This window comes from Scylla paramamosain, chromosome 34, assembly GCF_035594125.1.
Source record: "Scylla paramamosain isolate STU-SP2022 chromosome 34, ASM3559412v1, whole genome shotgun sequence".
Taxonomy (NCBI): domain Eukaryota; kingdom Metazoa; phylum Arthropoda; class Malacostraca; order Decapoda; family Portunidae; genus Scylla; species Scylla paramamosain.
Window position 1 is genome coordinate 9480220 of NC_087184.1, and position 17500 is coordinate 9497719.

General features: G+C 37.8%; 1 protein-coding gene and 1 long non-coding RNA gene across 6 annotated transcripts in view; one reads left to right on the top strand and one right to left on the bottom strand.

Annotated features, from left to right (window-relative positions):
- The window catches only part of LOC135090125 (hemicentin-1-like), a 303061-nt gene extending 294341 nt beyond the window's left edge, over nucleotides 1–8720 (bottom strand). Inside the window, exon 1 of one of the 2 annotated variants that reach the window (XM_063986500.1) lies at nucleotides 8543–8720. The gene's annotated coding sequence lies outside the window, so the exon portion shown is untranslated. Of the gene's footprint in view, nucleotides 1–8414 lie in introns of both variants that reach the window. The other variant, XM_063986501.1, reaches the window with a different exon arrangement.
- Nucleotides 1–17500, top strand: part of LOC135090126 (uncharacterized) — a 204360-nt gene that overhangs the window by 94780 nt on the left and 92080 nt on the right. The window lies entirely within an intron of this gene.

A 17500-nucleotide genomic window follows, 5' to 3' on the forward strand; every position in this document is an offset into this window, starting at 1 on the left:
GGAGGAAGAGGATGAGAAGGCGGCAGTACCACACGACAAGGCCATTGGCTGAGATATTGGTAGGCATGTGGTGGTGCTTTCCCTATGAAGAAATGAAAGGAAGGAGGGAAGAAACAGCTGATTAATAGCACGTGTCGTTTGAGAATGGCCGGAGCTAATGGTGGTGGTGATGGAGGCAGCGGTGGTGGTGAGAGGGAGAGAGGGAGAGTGGTGGTGAAGAAGGTAATGGAGAAGGAATGCAAAGATGATGGCTGTGGAGGAAAGAAATGTGATGATGGTGGTGGCAATGGTGGTGGTGGTGGTGGTGGTGGTAGTAGTAGTGGTGGTGGTGGGTTTATCCTTGTTGGCGAAAGAGGAAGTATGTAGATGGTGGTGATGGTGATGGTGGTGGTGGTAATGGTGGTGATTGTGGTGGTGATGAAATGTGCTGAAAATTAACGCTCTTCTTACATATTTTCCTCATTTATTTATCTTTATTATCATCTCCTGTCTTTATTTCCTTCATTCTTTCCTTCCTCCCACACTCCATCTGGTTATATTTTCGTGGGTTTTTTTCCTTTTATTCTTTCATTATTTTTATTCATTTTTACTTTTATTCTAATGTATTCCTTTCATCTCATCTTGTTATGTTCTTTTTTCTAATTTCCCTCCTCCACCTTCTTCTCTTCTTATTCTTTCGTCTCCTTCTCCTTTTACATTATTCTTTGTTGATTATTCGCTTCCTTTCTCTCTCTCTCTCTCTCTCTCTCTCTCTCTCTCTCTCTCTCTCTCTCTCTCTCTCTCTCTCTCTCTCTCTCTCTCTCTCTCTCTCTCTCTCTCTCTCTCTCCAAATGCGAGAAGACAATGCTTTAAGATTTATAGGAAGACTCTCTCGCTCTCTCTTTTTTTTTTTTCATTTTGCTACTTCCACTTTCTCACTCTTACAAGCTCCTCCTCCTCCTCCTCCTCCTCCTCCTCCTCCTCCTCCTCCTCCTCCTCCTCCTCCTCCTCCTCCTTCTCCTCCTCTTCCTCCTTCTCCTTCATACTTTCTCTTCCTCCTATTTATCTTATTTCATTTAACTTCAGCCTTTTTGTAATAGTGCTTTCTATTTGTCTGTCTGTATTTCTCTCTCTCTCTCTCTCTCTCTCTCTCTCTCTCTCTCTCTCTCTCTCTCTCTCTCTCTCTCTCTCTCTCTCTCTCTCTCCTTTCTATTTCTTCCTTCCTTTCTTCCTTCTTCCCTCCATCCCTTCCTTCTTTCCTTTCCTTCCTTCCTTCCTTCCTTCCTTCCTTCCTTCCTTCCTTCCTTCCTTCCTTCCTTCCTCCCTCCCTTCCTTCCTTCCTTCCTCCCTCCCTTCCTTCCTTCCTTCCTTCCTTCCTTCCTTCCTTCCTTCCTTCCTTCCTTCCTTCCATCTCGATTTCTATCCTTCTTTCCTCCGTTCATCTTATCCTTTCCATCTTCCTTATTTTTTCTTGCAATGTATAATAAGCAAATTCCTTCTAACAAGCAAAAAAAAAAGAAAAAGAAAAAGAAACGTAACTGAAATCTACCCTGGGAAAAACACAGATCAAAAAATACACTTGGATAATAAAAATCTCGAGTTCTTTCAGGAAAAAATAAATAAATAGATAACGGCAGGGAAGGAAACAGTAACTTGGATCGCTTTAGGGGATAAAAATTAAAGAGTGGGTCCTGAAAATAGAAAAGCAAAGAAAAGAATCGAATTTACTTTGTGGGGAAGGAAGTCACTTGAGTCTGTCGTGAAAATCATTTGAGTCCTTCCCGTGAGAGCAGAAGGAAAGAAAGAGGGAAGGGAAGAAAAAGAAACGAAAAGAAAGGCAGAAAGGAACAAAATTAAAGAAAGGAGGAAAGAAAGAGGAGAAGGAAGAAGAAAAGAAGGAAAGGAAAGGAAAGAGGAAGGAAAGAAAGGAAGGAAGAAAGAAGGAAAAGGAAAAAGAAGGAAGGAAGAAAAAGGAAAGAAAGAAGAAAGAAGGAAAGAAAGAAAAACGAAAGGAACCAAGAAAGGAAGAAAGATAAGAAAGGACGAAAGAAAGAAAAACGGAAGGAAAGAAGAAAGAAAGAAAGAAAAAATGAGGGAAGGAAGGAAGAAATAAGGAAGAGAGAAAGAAAAGAGAGAAGAAAGGAAAAAAGAAAGAAAGAAAGGAAGAAAGAAAGAGAAAAAGGAAGGAAGCAAACTCTAGTCAAATTTGCAAAAAATAAATAAATAAATAAATAAATGACATATGAAAACAGAAAACCAACACAGATTAAGATAACCACCTTTACTTAATTTGCATAGGAAGGAAATGAAAAAAATCTGATCGAACACACACACAAAAAAAAAAATAAATAAATAAATAAATATATGCCCCCCAAAATAAACCTCCCATTTTGCCACTTCCCAAAGAAAAGACAAGTTAACTAATGAAAAGACACTTAAACTGAGGCAATGCAAGAAAAACAATGCGATGGGAGAGTCAATTACCTGGTATGCTCATCATAAACAGTACTTGTGAATACAGAATACGTCGTTATGTAGGATTCCTTGCTCTTTGGGACTGTGATGAAAGAGATGATAAATTCCTGTGAAAAGTGAAGATTACTGTATATTTTTTGAGCGTCTTTTCCGCGTAAGGTTAATGCAGTAAATCAGTGAGTTTGTTTTATCTGTGTTTTATGTGTATGCTCGTTATTCTTACTTAATGGTGTGTGAGTTTGTGTGTGTGTGTGTGTGTGTGTGTGTGTGTGTGTGTGTGTGTGTGTGTGTGTGTGTGTGTGTGTGTGTGTGTGTGTGTGGCTATAATTTTTCTATGTTTGTCTTTCTGTTTGTCTATACTTATTTATGCCTGTCTGTTTCTATCTTTGTGTGTGTGCATTTCTCTCTCTCTCTCTCTCTCTCTCTCTCTCTCTCTCTCTCTCTCTCTCTCTCTCTCTCTCTCTCTCTCTCTCTCTCTCTCTCTCTCTCTCTCTCTCTCTCTCTCTCTCTCTCTCTCTCTCTCTCTCCCCACTAACACATAAACACACACACACATTCTTTATCATTTGGAATACTGAAAAAAAAATGTCACTATTTATAGAATCTTAGTGTAACTTATTCCTTAGGATTCAGGAATACACGCAGTTGCTATACACACACACACACACACACACACACACACACACACACACACACACACACACACACACACACACACACACACACACACACACACACACACACACACACACACACACACACACACACACACACACACACATCCTCACCTTCCTCACACACACACACACACACACACACACACACACACACACACACACACACACACACACACACACACACACACACACACCGCAGAAACACACTTAGGTGGCACGCACTAACTGTACATATCACCCTGTATCGCTCGGCCCCGCTCGCCCCTCAGTCTTCAGGCGGGCCAAGGCAGGACTGTAAAATACTGCGGTAAGCTTCGAACCAGTCCCCGCCACACGAGTAAGCTTAGGCAGAGGCTGATCCGGTAAGCTGTGGCCCGCGGGATGACGTCACGAATGAGAGAGAGAGAGAGAGAGAGAGAGAGAGGGGGGTAAGGGAGGGAGAAAGAATAGAAATAGAATACAGAAATTATGATTGCAAGAGAAGGAACATTAGAGAAAGACTTAGTATCAGAGAGAGAGAGAGAGAGAGAGAGAGAGAGAGAGAGAGAGAGAGAGAGAGAGAGAGAGAGAGAGAAATTATGATTGCAAGAGAAGGAACATTAGAGAAAGACTTAGAGAGAGAGAGAGAGAGAGAGAGAGAGAGAGAGAGAGAGAGAGAGAATGGTGGGGGAGGCAGGAAAGAATAGAGAACAGAAATTACGATTGTAAGAGAAGGGGACATTAGAGAAAGACTTAATGTTAGAGACAGAGAGAGAGAGAGAGAGAGAGAGAGAGAGAGAGAGAGAGGGGGGGCAGGTATCATGACTCACCCCAAGACAACAAAATGGTGAATGGGAGGCTAGTAATGGGTCTTATGGAAGGAGTGTAATAGTTTCTTCCTAAGTGGTTGGAAAGGGAGAGGAAAAGAGGCAGGGAAAAAAAAAGGGGGTCATAAAAATATCTACGAAGGAAGGAAGGAAGGAAGGAAGGAAGGAAATGGAAACGAGAGAGAGAGAAAGAGGAAGCTGGAGGGAGAGGCGAGAATGATGGTGGTATGGAAAGGAATGTGTGAATAGGAAAAAGGAAAGAAAATACGGGGAAATTGATCATCTGTATATAGAAAAAAGGAGAGAGAGAGAGAGAGAGAGAGAGAGAGAGAGAGAGAGAGAGAGAGAGAGAGAGAGAGAGGGTATTGAATGTGATATGCATAGGAAAGAGAAGAAAAAAAGGCCATAGAAATATCGAGAAAAAAAGAACATGGGAAAGAGAAAAAGAACAAATAACAGAGGATGGAATACGTAGGGAAGAGATGGAAAAGAAACGAACAGGAGGAAAAGAAAGAAAATTATACAACTGTAAATAAAACCAATAAATAAAGGAATTAGAGAAAAATCAATAAAACGGGATAGATGGAAAAAGGAATAAAAGAAAAAAAGAGAAGTGAAAGAGAGGAAATGAAAAAGAGAAGAACGAGGAAAGAAGGAAAGGAAACAACACAATTGGCAATAAATAAGAGTAAGAAAAAACAGTGGAGTAGATGAAAAAGGGAATAGACAGGAAAATAAGAAGAATAGAAAGAAGAGGAGAGAAAGAGAGGGAAGGGCACAAGTGGCAATAAATAAAGGAGTTAGAAAGTGAAAACAATGAAATGCCATAACTGATAAATGAATTGACAAGAAAAAGGGAAGAAAATAGAGGGAAGGCAAGAGGAGGAGGAGGAGGAAGAGAAGAGAAGAGAAGAGAAAGAGAGGAAGGGAAACAATTGGCAATAAGTAAAGGGAGTTAGAAAGAAAAATAAAATAAAATGGGATAACTGGTAAAAGGAATAAACAGAAAAAGAAGAGGAAGAGGAAGAGGAGAGAAAGAGAAGAAGGCAAAAAAAGGAAAGGACACAATTGGCAATACGAAAAGGAGTTAGAAAAAAAAAAAAACAATGAAATGCTAAAGATGAAAAATAAATAGGAAAAAAAAAACAAGAGAAAAGGAAGAGGAAAAAGAAGAAGAAGAGGAGTGAGAGAGAGGAAGGGACACAGTCTGCAATAAATAAATCGATGGGAGGAAATCCATGTTGAGCTTAAAGAAAGAAGGGATAGAGGAAGATGAATAAGAAGGAAGATAGATACGCTGATAAATGAAAGGATACAACAGAAGGCTGGAGGAAAGAAAGAAAACGTCAGAAGGGAAAAAAATGATAGAGAGAAATGGACGAGAACACGAGACAAGGAAAGAGGAGAGGAAGATTGCACTAAAGGGAGAGGAAACAGAGAGATAAAGGAAGAGGAATGAAGAATAAGGGAGAGAGAGAGAGAGAGAGAGAGAGAGAGAGAGAGAGAGAGAGAGAGAGAGAGAGAGAGAGAGAGAGAGGAGTAAAAGTAGGAGACAAGAGCAAAGTATGGAGAAAAAGAGATCGTAAAAATATCTGGGATGGAAGGAAGTAAGAAGGAAAAGGAAAGAGAGGAGACAGGAGAAAGAGAAGAATAGCAGACAGAGACAAAGGAGAGAGAAATATAGCAGGAAAGGAAGAAGGTGGATAAATTAAGGAGAGTGATGAAAATGGATAAAAATGGAAGAAGGTAATCAGAAATAACCAAGATAAGAAGAAGAAGAAGAACAGGAGGAGGAGGAGAAAGGAGAAAAGGAAGAATTATACGATTTTAACGAAGGAGAAGAAGAAATGAGGCGAATAAAGAGGGAAGGAAGGGAAAAAACGAGAAAAGTGAAGCAAAAGGTGAATATAAAATAAAAGACGAAAATGGACGAAAGGAAGATGAAAACAAAATTCATAAAAAGATAAACAGAATAAACGTGATTAAAATATAGATAAAACACAGAAAAACACTCGAAGCAAAAGGAAGTAGATAGAGGTAAATAAAACATAGATGGACAGAAACAAACAGAGGAAAATAGAAACTGACTGATTTTAAGAATGTACATAGACTAGTTTCTCTCTCTCTCTCTCTCTCTCTCTCTCTCTCTCTCTCTCTCTCTCTCTCTCTCTCTCTCTCTCTCTCTCTCTCTCTCTCTCTCAACACACATATACACAAGCTATTTTTTCAATGGTATTTCTCGCATATGAAGTTTCCACACCGTCGCCTCTTTTTAGTTTTAATTGTCGTAATAAATGCAGTCATTACCTCGTATATTTGTAACAATGCTAATTATATTGACGATAATGACATTTTTGCCGCTCTCCCCCTTTTTTTTTTCATTGTTTGCACTGATCGGCCCGTCATTAGGCCTGCCCGTGTGAAGCGTGGACATTATCATTTCATTATTATCATTGTTGTTTTCACCATTCTCAGTCATCGTTATCAGTAATGGTGAGCGTTACTGAATCCTTACAATGAGAATAGAACAAATAACTGAGAACCGACTTGTTAGCAGTGCATAGTAACGATTATTTTCATTGTTTTCATAATTGTCATTGTTACTGGTGCATTGTAGCGATCATTTTCATTGTTCTCATCATCGTTGTTTATTATTATCAGTGCATATGTAGTAGTGATCATTATTGCATCCCTTCTAAAGAGAATAGTACAAAAAAAACTAAAACCGACTTGCAATCTGTGCATAAAAGCGAAAATTTTCATTCTCATCATTATTTATTGTTATCAGTGCATACGTAGTGGTGATCATTACTGCATCCCTTCCAGAGAGGGTAGAAGAAATAAAATTGGACAGACATGTTATCAGCGTACAGTAGTGTTCAATATCCCATCCCTTTCACAGAGAACAGAAGAACAAAGAACTTAGACAGACGGACACAAGAAAAAAAAAACTAAGAACTTAACGCTTCATAAACATCAATAAAAAAAACAAGTGAGTGCAAGACGCCAGTACATCAGTTCACGTACACAAGGCAGCTCTTCAAACAGTTGTTGTAATGTGTCCATCCGTCAGGAACAGGAGACGAGGTGCAAATACTGGAGTGCTCGGGAAGGAAAGAGTCAAGCAGTGGTAATGAAAGAGAATTATGGAAAGTAACATTGGCAAAAGAAATGCAAGCAGCCGCAGTCGTAGATTTGTGAAGAGTAAAGCAGTTGCACCGAGGAGGAGGAGGAGGAGGAGGAGAAGAAGAAGAAGAAAAAGAAGAAGAAGAAAGAAGATAAAAAAGAATATAAAAGATACGATACTAAAGAAGAAGAAAAAAATACGATACGAAAGAAGGAGAATAAAAAGAAGACGCTAAAAGAAAGAATAAGAAAATATGATAAGAAAAAATAACGAAGAAGAAGAAGAAGAAGAAAGAAGAGAAAAAAGAATATAAAAGATACGATACTAAAGAAGAAGAAAAAAATACGATACGAAAGAAGGAGAATAAGAAGACGCTAAAAAGAAAGAATAAGAAAATATGATAAGAAAAAATAACTAAAAGTTAATGTAAGTAAATGTAAAGCAGAATAGTAAAAGGAACAAAGAAACCGAACCAAAGACAATATAAAAGCAGACAGACAATAAGAAAAAATGAAAAAGCGAGAGTAAGTGGAAATAAAGAGAAAACGAGGCAAAACTATGATAAAATAATGAAAGATGCATCAACAAGTACAGTAATAGTTAAAAGCAGGAACCATTGACGAGTTAATAATTGATTAATGAGTAGTTAATTAGTGAGCCTTAAATCCATCATCAGCAGCAGCAGCATCATTATCAGCACCTTGAAAATCACCACCAACACCACCACCAGCACCACCACCACCACCATCATCATCATCATCATCATCATCATCATCTTCAGGTGTGGATAAAATGATTGTGCTCTCCTCTGAAAGTTTCAATTACTGGCCAGGTAACAGGTGTGGGAGGTGCAGCAATAGTCAGGTGTGAAGGGAACACGTTTGGACAGGTGTGGGACGGAATAGATTGGATGAATGACAGTTGTGTAGCGAGGGGTGAGTGGTTGACAGATGTGTGTGGAAGGTATATAGTGACAGGTGTGTGGTGATAGGCAGGTGTGTGGTGACATGTGTTAGGATACGTGTGTTCTGATGGAAAGGTGTATAGACAGGTGTGGTGACTGTTTTGCTGGACAGGTGTGGGGTAATTAGTTAAGGTCAGGACGTGTGGTGGTAGACAGGTAAATTCATGTTTCCTCACCACTTTTCATCACATTTCTAGCATTACCAGTTTATTTTTTACCTTTTCTTCTCTCTTCCTCTCTTTCTTTTCAATGTCTTTCCGTATTCTTTAAAATGTCCAGTTCCGCTGACGAATAATTATGAGGAAAAACGACGCGGAACGACAAATAAATACTGGTAAGATTGTTATGACGAATGACTTCACTCACTCCGCTAAAGCTTCACTCACCGTCTCTTTCACAAAAGTTTAACGACGCGACTGAACAAAAACAGACTAAAACTCGTAAAATTCACCACTTATTATGCAGTACGTATGTGTGAATGACTTATTTTATACGTAATTTGCCTCGGTCTTGCCTTCAGAACCAATAGCATTCGTGTTCTTGGAGCGTACGAAGTTTTGTATCGAGAGCGAGCGCGGAGGGCGGGGCAACACAGAACCCTCCTTGGCACACGTCCTCACACCACGAAGGTTGAGGGCATACTGAGTTACCCAGCCTCTTACTCCTCCCTCCCTCCCGCCCTCAGCTCTCAACCCTTCCGCCTACCCTTCTCACCGCTCTTCCTCCTCCTCCTCCTCCTCCTCCTCCTCCTCCTCCTCCTCCTCCTCCTCCTCCTCCTTTTTCCCTTTCTCCTCCTCCTATCCCTTCCATCTCCCTCCCTTTTATTCTCCCTGCGCCATTCTCTCTCTCTCTCTCTCTCTCTCTCTCTCTCTCTCTCTCTCTCTCTCTCTCTCTCTCTCTCTCTCTCTCTCTCTCTCTCTCTCTCTCTCTCTCTCTCTCTCTCTCTCTCTCGTTTCTATTCACGGATTCTAATTCACACTTCATTAATTTCTTCTGTGACTCTCCCTCCCTCTCCCTAGATTAAGCCTCATCCCCCTCTCACTCTCCCTCTCACCTTGAATCATTACCTCACCCTTACTCTCACCGTCCCCTCTCACCCTTCTCCCCCTCCCAAAACCTCCCATATCCCCTCCTCCTGATTTATGACCGTAAATGGGTGTGTGTTTGTGTATTTTTTCGTACATGTGTTTAATACAGAGACAGAATAAATGTTTTTTTTTTTTTTTATTTATTCTTTTATTTTTTTAGGTTTGAGGTCAGTGGTAACTTTTAAAAATATGAATAAAGGAAGAGAATAACCGGGCCAGTGTGCCGTGCCGTGCCGTGCCGTGCCGTGCCGTGCGTGGCTGGCTTGTCAAAATCGAAAAGGAATAAATCTATATGAATACTGAAGGGAAGCAACATCTCGAGCGTGAGCCAAACGAAAACAATGGAAATGACGGAATGAAAAAATAAAAGTTGACAGTCGTGAAAATTTTGTGTGCTTTCTGCTTTATTCTTTATTTCTCTCTCTCTCTCTCTCTCTCTCTCTCTCTCTCTCTCTCTCTCTCTCTCTCTCTCTCTCTCTCTCTCTCTCTCTCTCTCTCTCTCTCTCTCTCTCTCTCTCTCAAGGGCAAGAAAACTGTCGCTCTGATTTTGTGGTCAGAACAGAAAAATAAACAAAAGAAGGCCGGCTGCACTCCCTTCGATGCAAGTTGATTACGTAAAAAATAGTAAAAACTGTTAAATTAGCCAAAATACTTAAAAATACGTAACAAGTATTAAAATCTTTATATTAATATGTGTAAAACATTAATTGGGTTCTCCTATTTAAAACTTTATCTGTCATGTACAAAAGAAAATGACTGAAAACTTGAAAAATTGAGAGTGAATAATTTGAATACTGACAAGGTAAAAACAACATGTGATATCCTTTTATTTATTTTATTTATTTATTTTTATTTTATTTTTTTTTATTTCTATCTAAGGAACCATAAGAAAACAAGAAACTAAGATTCGTTGAGAACCTTAATAAACTTATCTATAGACGTACAGAAGAGTGACTGAAATAAATATATGATTGTTAATAAGAGAAAAGAAAACTAATTGTTCTTTTTTTTTTTTTTTCTAGAGGACAAAAATTTCGGACGGAATATGAAGTAGAGAATTTTGTAAAGGTTTTATTTCGTGAAGTGGGAATGATGTGGCGCGGAGCATTTCCAGTACTCGCTACCAAGACCACGGAAGCGAGCGTAAAGTCAGAAGGTCAGCTGAGGTCACGTGCAGACAATTAAGGTCATGAAAATTACATCACAAGCTAGCAGGATTTGTCAAAGGTCAGGATCGCCACTTTCCGATTTTCCCACGCTCTTGTGTGTCGTGAAATTTTTAAACAAAGGAACAAGAAAACATAGATGAATTTTTAGCGCTCTCTCTCTCTCTCTCTCTCTCTCTCTCTCTCTCTCTCTCTCTCTCTCTCTCTCTCTCTCTCTCTCTCTCTCTCTCTCTCTCTCTCTCTCTCTCTCTCTCTCTCTCTCCTTCCCTCCCTGTCTTAACTTTCTCACACCCTAATAAGGTCCCCAGACTGGCTCCTGATTCCCCTCTTTGGACTCTAAGCGACGTACACAATAAATTCAAGCAGGAGTGAATGAAATACTTCCTTCCTCAATACTCCGAGCCAGAGGGCGCCGCGTCACCTGACCTAATTAGCACAGGTAAATGAGGACCCTGGAGGGAAGGGGACTGCAGGGGAGAGAGAGAGAGAGAGAGAGAGAGAGAGAGAGAGAGAGAGAGAGAGAGAGAGAGAGAGAGAGAGAGAGAGAGAGAGAAATTTATTTCGTTTTCCTTTTTTCTTTTTCTCTTGCTTTTTTCTTTCTTTTTATTGTATTACTTTGGGTCAAAAGATAATGTTGCCTCGCTAATATTTTCTCTCTCTCTCTCTCTCTCTCTCTCTCTCTCTCTCTCTCTCTCTCTCTCTCTCTCTCTCTCTCTCTCTCTCTCTCTCTCTCTCTCTCTCTCTCCCTAGTCTAGTGTTTGTTTTGTTTTGATTTATTTGTTTTGTTTGTTTTTTCCAGCAAGTTTATTTTTTTATTCAAGTTTTTTGTTTTTCTTGGCTTGCTTTATATATTTTTTTTTATTTATTGTGATTATTTTTTTGAGTTATCGTTTTCTATTTCCTGTTTAATAATTCTATGGACTTTTTTTTATTTCTTTTATTGCTGCTTGAAGATTTATGTGCTTTTTTATGTTGTGCTCCGTGAAAATTTATGAGCAGGGGAGGTTGTTGTTGTTATTGTTGTTGTTGTTGTTGTTGTTGTTGTTGTTGTTATCACTATCATTGTTGTTGTCGCTATCATTATTATAATTTTCATTATTATTATTAGTGGTGGTGGTAATAGTAATAGTAGTAGTAGTAGTGTTTTCTTGTTATTGTTGCTGCTGTAACTAGTACTATTACTACTAATGATAATAATAATGATAATAATAATAATAATAATAATAGTACGGTAATAATAATAATAATAATAATAATAATAATAATAATAGTAATAATAATAATAGTACGGTAATAATAATAATAATAATAATAATAATAATAATAATAATAATAATAATTTTCCTGTTAGTATTATTGTTGCTTTACTATTCACACTACCACCACCATCACTACCAAATCAGCATTTAATTCGTCAAAGTTCATTTCCTCTCAAAGCTCTCCACAGTGTCCTCAAATCTCCCACCAACTAAAAACAGGAGCTTAGAACCTGACTTTTTATCACCGTTGGTATTTGCCTGATTTTTTTACCAATATTTCAGAGATGAACTTAACTTTTTATTTGACTAAAAGATTTTTGTTACTGTTATTGATTTTTTTTTTTTATCATTAATTAGGAAATATTATTATTGATTCTAGGTATTGCACTAATGATTAATGGCTAATTTTATTTACCATTTGTAGTAAATGAAAGATGACTTGTATATTTACTTTTCCAAATGATGGATTTTTTTTTCTACTAAATGATTAATTAAAAGAAATGTTATTGTTATTAATTTTAATTATCGTATGAATGATTAATTATCTTTTTAATCAAACAAGATATTATTTCAGTTGCTACTCTTTCCAAGAGATTAAAAGTTAAATAGTATTATTATTATTAATTTATGATAAATTAAAAAGGTAAATCGTATAATTATTTTACTAAGCATCTAATGAATAATCCACCATTTACTGCGGACTGACTGAAATAAAAATGATAAGGACTTTGGTTGTTTTTTTTTCCAAGCATTGTGTGAAGTATTAACATTTTTCATACAAGTTAAAAAAAAATCGCACAATGCTGGAAAATCCTTTATGCACTGTACGAAAAATTAACGTGAATCCTTTTAGAGAAGAACCGAACACCACGAAAGTAGCAAAGTGAGTCTTTTGTGTGACTGCAGAAGGGACTTGTTTTATTGTTTTTTTTTTTTTTTTTTTTTTTAATGAAAACACTCCCCTTTCCATATACCGTTCCTATTGCTGTTACTATATATAACTCTCTCTCTCTCTCTCTCTCTCTCTCTCTCTCTCTCTCTCTCTCTCTCTCTCTCTCTCTCTCTCTCTCTCTCTCTCTCTCTCTCTCTCTCTCTCTCTCTCTCTCTCTCTCTCTCGTTCCACATCAGAACACAACGAAACAAACGAATACCAAAAAGCAAAACCGTGAAGGAAAAATATAAAAGGGAAAATTTTAGAAGTGTCATGTGTGTGTGTGAGAGAGAGAGAGAGAGAGAGAGAGAGAGAGAGAGAGAGAGAGAGAGAGAGAGAGAGAGAGAGAGAGAGAGAGAGAGTTTGTGGGGTTATCTTCTCTACGTTACATTTTCATCTGTCGTTTCATTTTTTTTTTCTTCGTTTGTATTTTTTTCTTTTTTTTCCTCTTCCTTTTTAGTACTGAGGAGAAAAAAAAAGATGGGAAACTCACAGTTGGAAGAATATCAAAGGCTTCATTTTTTGCTCTTGGATTCGTAGCGCGGTAAAGAATTCATCATGAGGGTTTTAAAAGTAAAGTGAAATAAAATCATTCGTAAAGTAAAAAATAAAGCAAGACGTAAATCAGAATCAAAAGAAAACTAAATAATGTGTGCTTTGATTTAGTGTAAAATAAACTAATAATGTATATTTTGAATTTAAGTAGCGTGCGTTAAAAAATTTGTCATGCAAAAGAAAGTAAGTAATAATGAGAAGATTAAGAGTATTAATATAAAGAAAGCTTGTGTTATTTGAAATCAAGTACTGTGTTTAGGAATTATGGTTGTTTTGAATTAAAGTAGTATATCTGTGAATAATGTAAAATAAAGATAAGCAATAATGAGAAGATAAAGATCATTAATATTAAGTCATTATGAGTGTTTTGAATTAAGTAAGCATGTTTTCTTTAATAGAAAATAATATATGAATATTTAACATATGAAATAAATGTTAAATATATGAAATAAAGTTAAACAATAATGAAAAGGTAAATGGCTTGTATATAAAGTAATTTTGTGTCACTTGAAGTAATGTGATAAATAATTATGAGTGTTTTGAATTAAAGTAAGCGTGTTTTAAATAGAAATGCAGAAGGAAGTTGTTTTGAATTAAAGTAAGCGTGTTTTAAATAGAAATGCAGAAGGAAGTTGTTTTGAATTAAAGTAAGCGTGTTTTAAATAGAAATGCAGAAGGAAGTCAAGTAATAGTGAGTGTCTTCAGGTAAACATCAGCAATTTAGAATAATCTTGTTTATTTTAAGGTAAAACAATCGGAAGTGTTTTTTAAAGCAAGGCAATATAATCAACAAAATTTTAGAATGATATAATGATTACTTCAAAGTTGTCAGACATTTTCTTGATGAATGTACCCAAGTAACGTTTGTTTGAGTGATGATGAACATTTGAAATAACGAGCATTTTTAAGTAATAAGTATTTAAAGTTTTGTGTTTTAAAAGTAAAGCATTTGTGTCTTTCAAATCACACACACATGAAGGATTTAGAAGGCGGGGAGAGCGTCGACCCCTCTCTAAAATGGACAATTCACTCTGTAATGGACGGCACTCAAACTCGCTAAAAGACACTGAATAAAATATAATGAATCTGATTACGGTCAACTTTTCATGCTGTTTTAATACGTGGAATAATAATTAAGTATCCTTTCATTTATTCATTTCTTTTTCATCCTCCACAAAGACAAAGGAATTTCCCCATGATGAAAATGGCGGAAAAATGACGAGTGTTAACCACCGTGCATTTTTATTTGAGACGAAGAGAAGAGTGGGAATGTGATTGTGTGGCTGGGAGGAATGCTGGCGGTGGAATGGAGGACGTAATGGAAGGGATGATAGCTTGAAATAATGGAGGTGATGTAATGGTGGTGGTGGTGATGGTGAAAGTGATGCTTGGGGAGATTGGAGAGGCTGCGTTGGCGTGATTTGGAAGGTGGAGAGGATGACTGTTAGAATGATGGAACGGTTGAAAAAAAAAAAAGGACAGTTGATGATGAAAGGAATGGAAGAAAATATAACAAGTGGAATGATGGAAGGAAATGAGAGTTAGGAAGAATGAGACTTCGGGTGATGGAAGGAATAGAAAGATAAGTTAGAATGATAAAATACATGTAAAGAAAAGCAGTTAGGATGATGGACAGGGATGGAAAGGATAACAACCTGGGAAGGAAAAGACTGGAAGACTGTTAGAATGATGGATGAAAGGAAAAATCGGGAAGATAACAGAAATAACAAGATGGAAGGAGTGATGGAAAGGGAGATAAATATGGTGATGGTGAAGGTGGAGTTAGATGATAGAAGGAATGGTAGCAGGAGTAACAGTTAAGGATGAAAGGAATGAGACAAGAATACGATAGGAGTAGAAAGAGTTGATGAAAGGAATAACAGTAGAACAGTAGAAGAATGGATATGTGTAACTGATAACGTGAAAAGATAGGAGAGAGAATGAATAAGGTAATAAGAAGAGCAATGATAGGAGTACCCGAATAATGAAAAGAATGAAAACAATGAAAAAAAAAAAAGTGATGATCGTGAATGGAGATAGCAGGGCTGGAGTGATGGACGGAACGGTGGAGACTGAAGATGATATACGACTACTGTAGGAGGGAGGAGGAGGACTAGAGAGGACACCACCGCTCCAGGAAGATGAAGAACCACTGTCATGAGCAAACAGCGAATAGAGTGAACAGAATTTAAGGACGTTTTTCATCATCTCACGCTTGATTGGGAGGCGACATGCGAGGACTGTAAATAAGTCACGAAAAATGGTGAGAGAAATAAATTACAGGAAGGCGGATTTAAGCAAGACTAATGTTGGTAAATACTTCCTTCTGCCCCGTGCATAAATAAATAAGTAAACAATTAAAGGATCAGAGGCTTCGCTATGGTTAATGTTGTGTGTGTGTGTGTGTGTGTGTGTGTGTGTGAGAGAGAGAGAGAGAGAGAGAGAGAGAGAGAGAGAGAGAGAGAGAGAGAGAGAGAGAGAGAGAGAGAGAGAGAGAGAGAGAGAAAGGCAGGAATACAGACAGACAAAAGACAGAATGACAGATAGGCAGACAAAAGACATACAGACAGATAGACAAAAGACAGACTGAAGACTGAGGTAGAACGATAAATAGATTGATATTAATTGATTAATACTTTGACACACACACACACACACACACACACACACACACACACACACACACACACACACACACACACACACACACACACACACACACACACACACACACACACACACACACACACACACACACAAATAAATAACCACGCGACAAACAAACAAACAAATACAAAATAAAGTGATTGGTTTACTCAATGAGAGAGAGAGAGAGAGAGAGAGAGAGAGAGAGAGAGAGAGAGAGAGAGAGGGGGGAAGAGGGGGAGAGAGGACAAATTACCGAAGAGCGAGAAGGAAGAAGAGGAGGAGGAAGATTCATCAAGAAGAGAGCAGCCGCATCAGCGAAGGAGGAGGAGGAGGAGGAGGAGGAGGAGTAGGAGGAGGAGGAGGAGGAAGAGGAAGACGAGAAAGAAGAGGAAAAGAAGAAAAGCATGTGTAGAGAGGAAGCAAATTATTATTCTTGGACGAGGGACAATAATTCTCTCTCTCTCTCTCTCTCTCTCTCTCTCTCTCTCTCTCTCTCTCTCTCTCTCTCTCTCTCTCTCTCTCTCTCTCTCTCTCTCTCGTACATTTGAAATAAAAATATATACAAAAACTGTGCATTATAATTTTTTGGTCTTTTCACGGTAAGAATTTAGATTAATTTTACTTTTTTTCATATCAAGAGAAAAGATAAAAAGAGTAATACATTAAAGGTGAATTATTTGCATATCCTGTAAGTACTTTGGCTTCTACATGTCTACAACTAAAAAATTCTTTCTGCATTTTTCATTCCTTTTTTTTTTTTTGCGAGATCATATTTTTTTTTTTTTTTCTTTTCTTCGTTTGTTTATTATTTTGTTTATTTATTTATTTTTTTCATCAAGGAGTATTTCAGTAATTATAGTATGTACTTATTTAATTCTGTTCTTTTTTTCTTGTCCTTCGTTTTCCTCATTTTTTTTCTTTTCGTAAGTATTTTTTATTTCATTATTTCCATTTTCTCTTCCGTTTTTTTTTCTGTTCGCCTTTCTTTCCATTGTCCTTCACTTTTTTTTTCCTATTCGTTCTAATCTTGTTTTTCTTAAGCGTCTTACATAACTTTTCCTATTCATCATCTTCGTCCATCTCGTATTTTTCCTTCTCCTCCTCCTAGTTTCCTTAATTTTTTCCACCACTTATTCGTCATTCACGTCCTTTTCTTAATCTTTTTTTTTCTTTTACTATTCGTCCTTTCCCTTCTCATCTATCTTCCTTCTCCTTCTACTCTTCGTCCTCCTTGACCTGCTCCCATTCGCTCTCTCCTCCTCCTCCTCCTCCTCCTCCTCCTCCTCCTCCTCCTCCTCCTCCTCCTCCTCCTCCTCCTCCTCCTCCTCTCATCATACCTGTCGTCTTGGTGATGTTGCTTCCGAAAGACAAACTCGCGAGGGACTGTTATTCATTATGCAATTTAAGACTGCGTTGCATGTAAACACACACACACACACACACGAACACACACACACATACACAGAAAGAGAGAGAGAGGCACAGACGCGCACGCAGGCACACACGGGTACTTCCACATATCAGGGAGTCGTGGAGGATAAAGGAAATGAATAAAAAAATGAATGATGTTTACTTTTCATCGCGGTGTGCAGGCATAAATCGTTCCCGCAGAGCCGCAGTGTTCCCATATTCATGCGTGGAGGCTGGGGGACTGCGCCAGCCCTTCCGCGTGGCAGTGCTCGCAGAAAACGTGGTGCGTACCCAGTGTTTCCCAGGTGCAACAGAAAACGAGGTATGCCAGAGTTATATTAACCCAGGCAAAGAAAAACATTTATTAATTATGGTTTTATCTGTAGAAATATGGGAACTTTTTTTTTTTTTTTT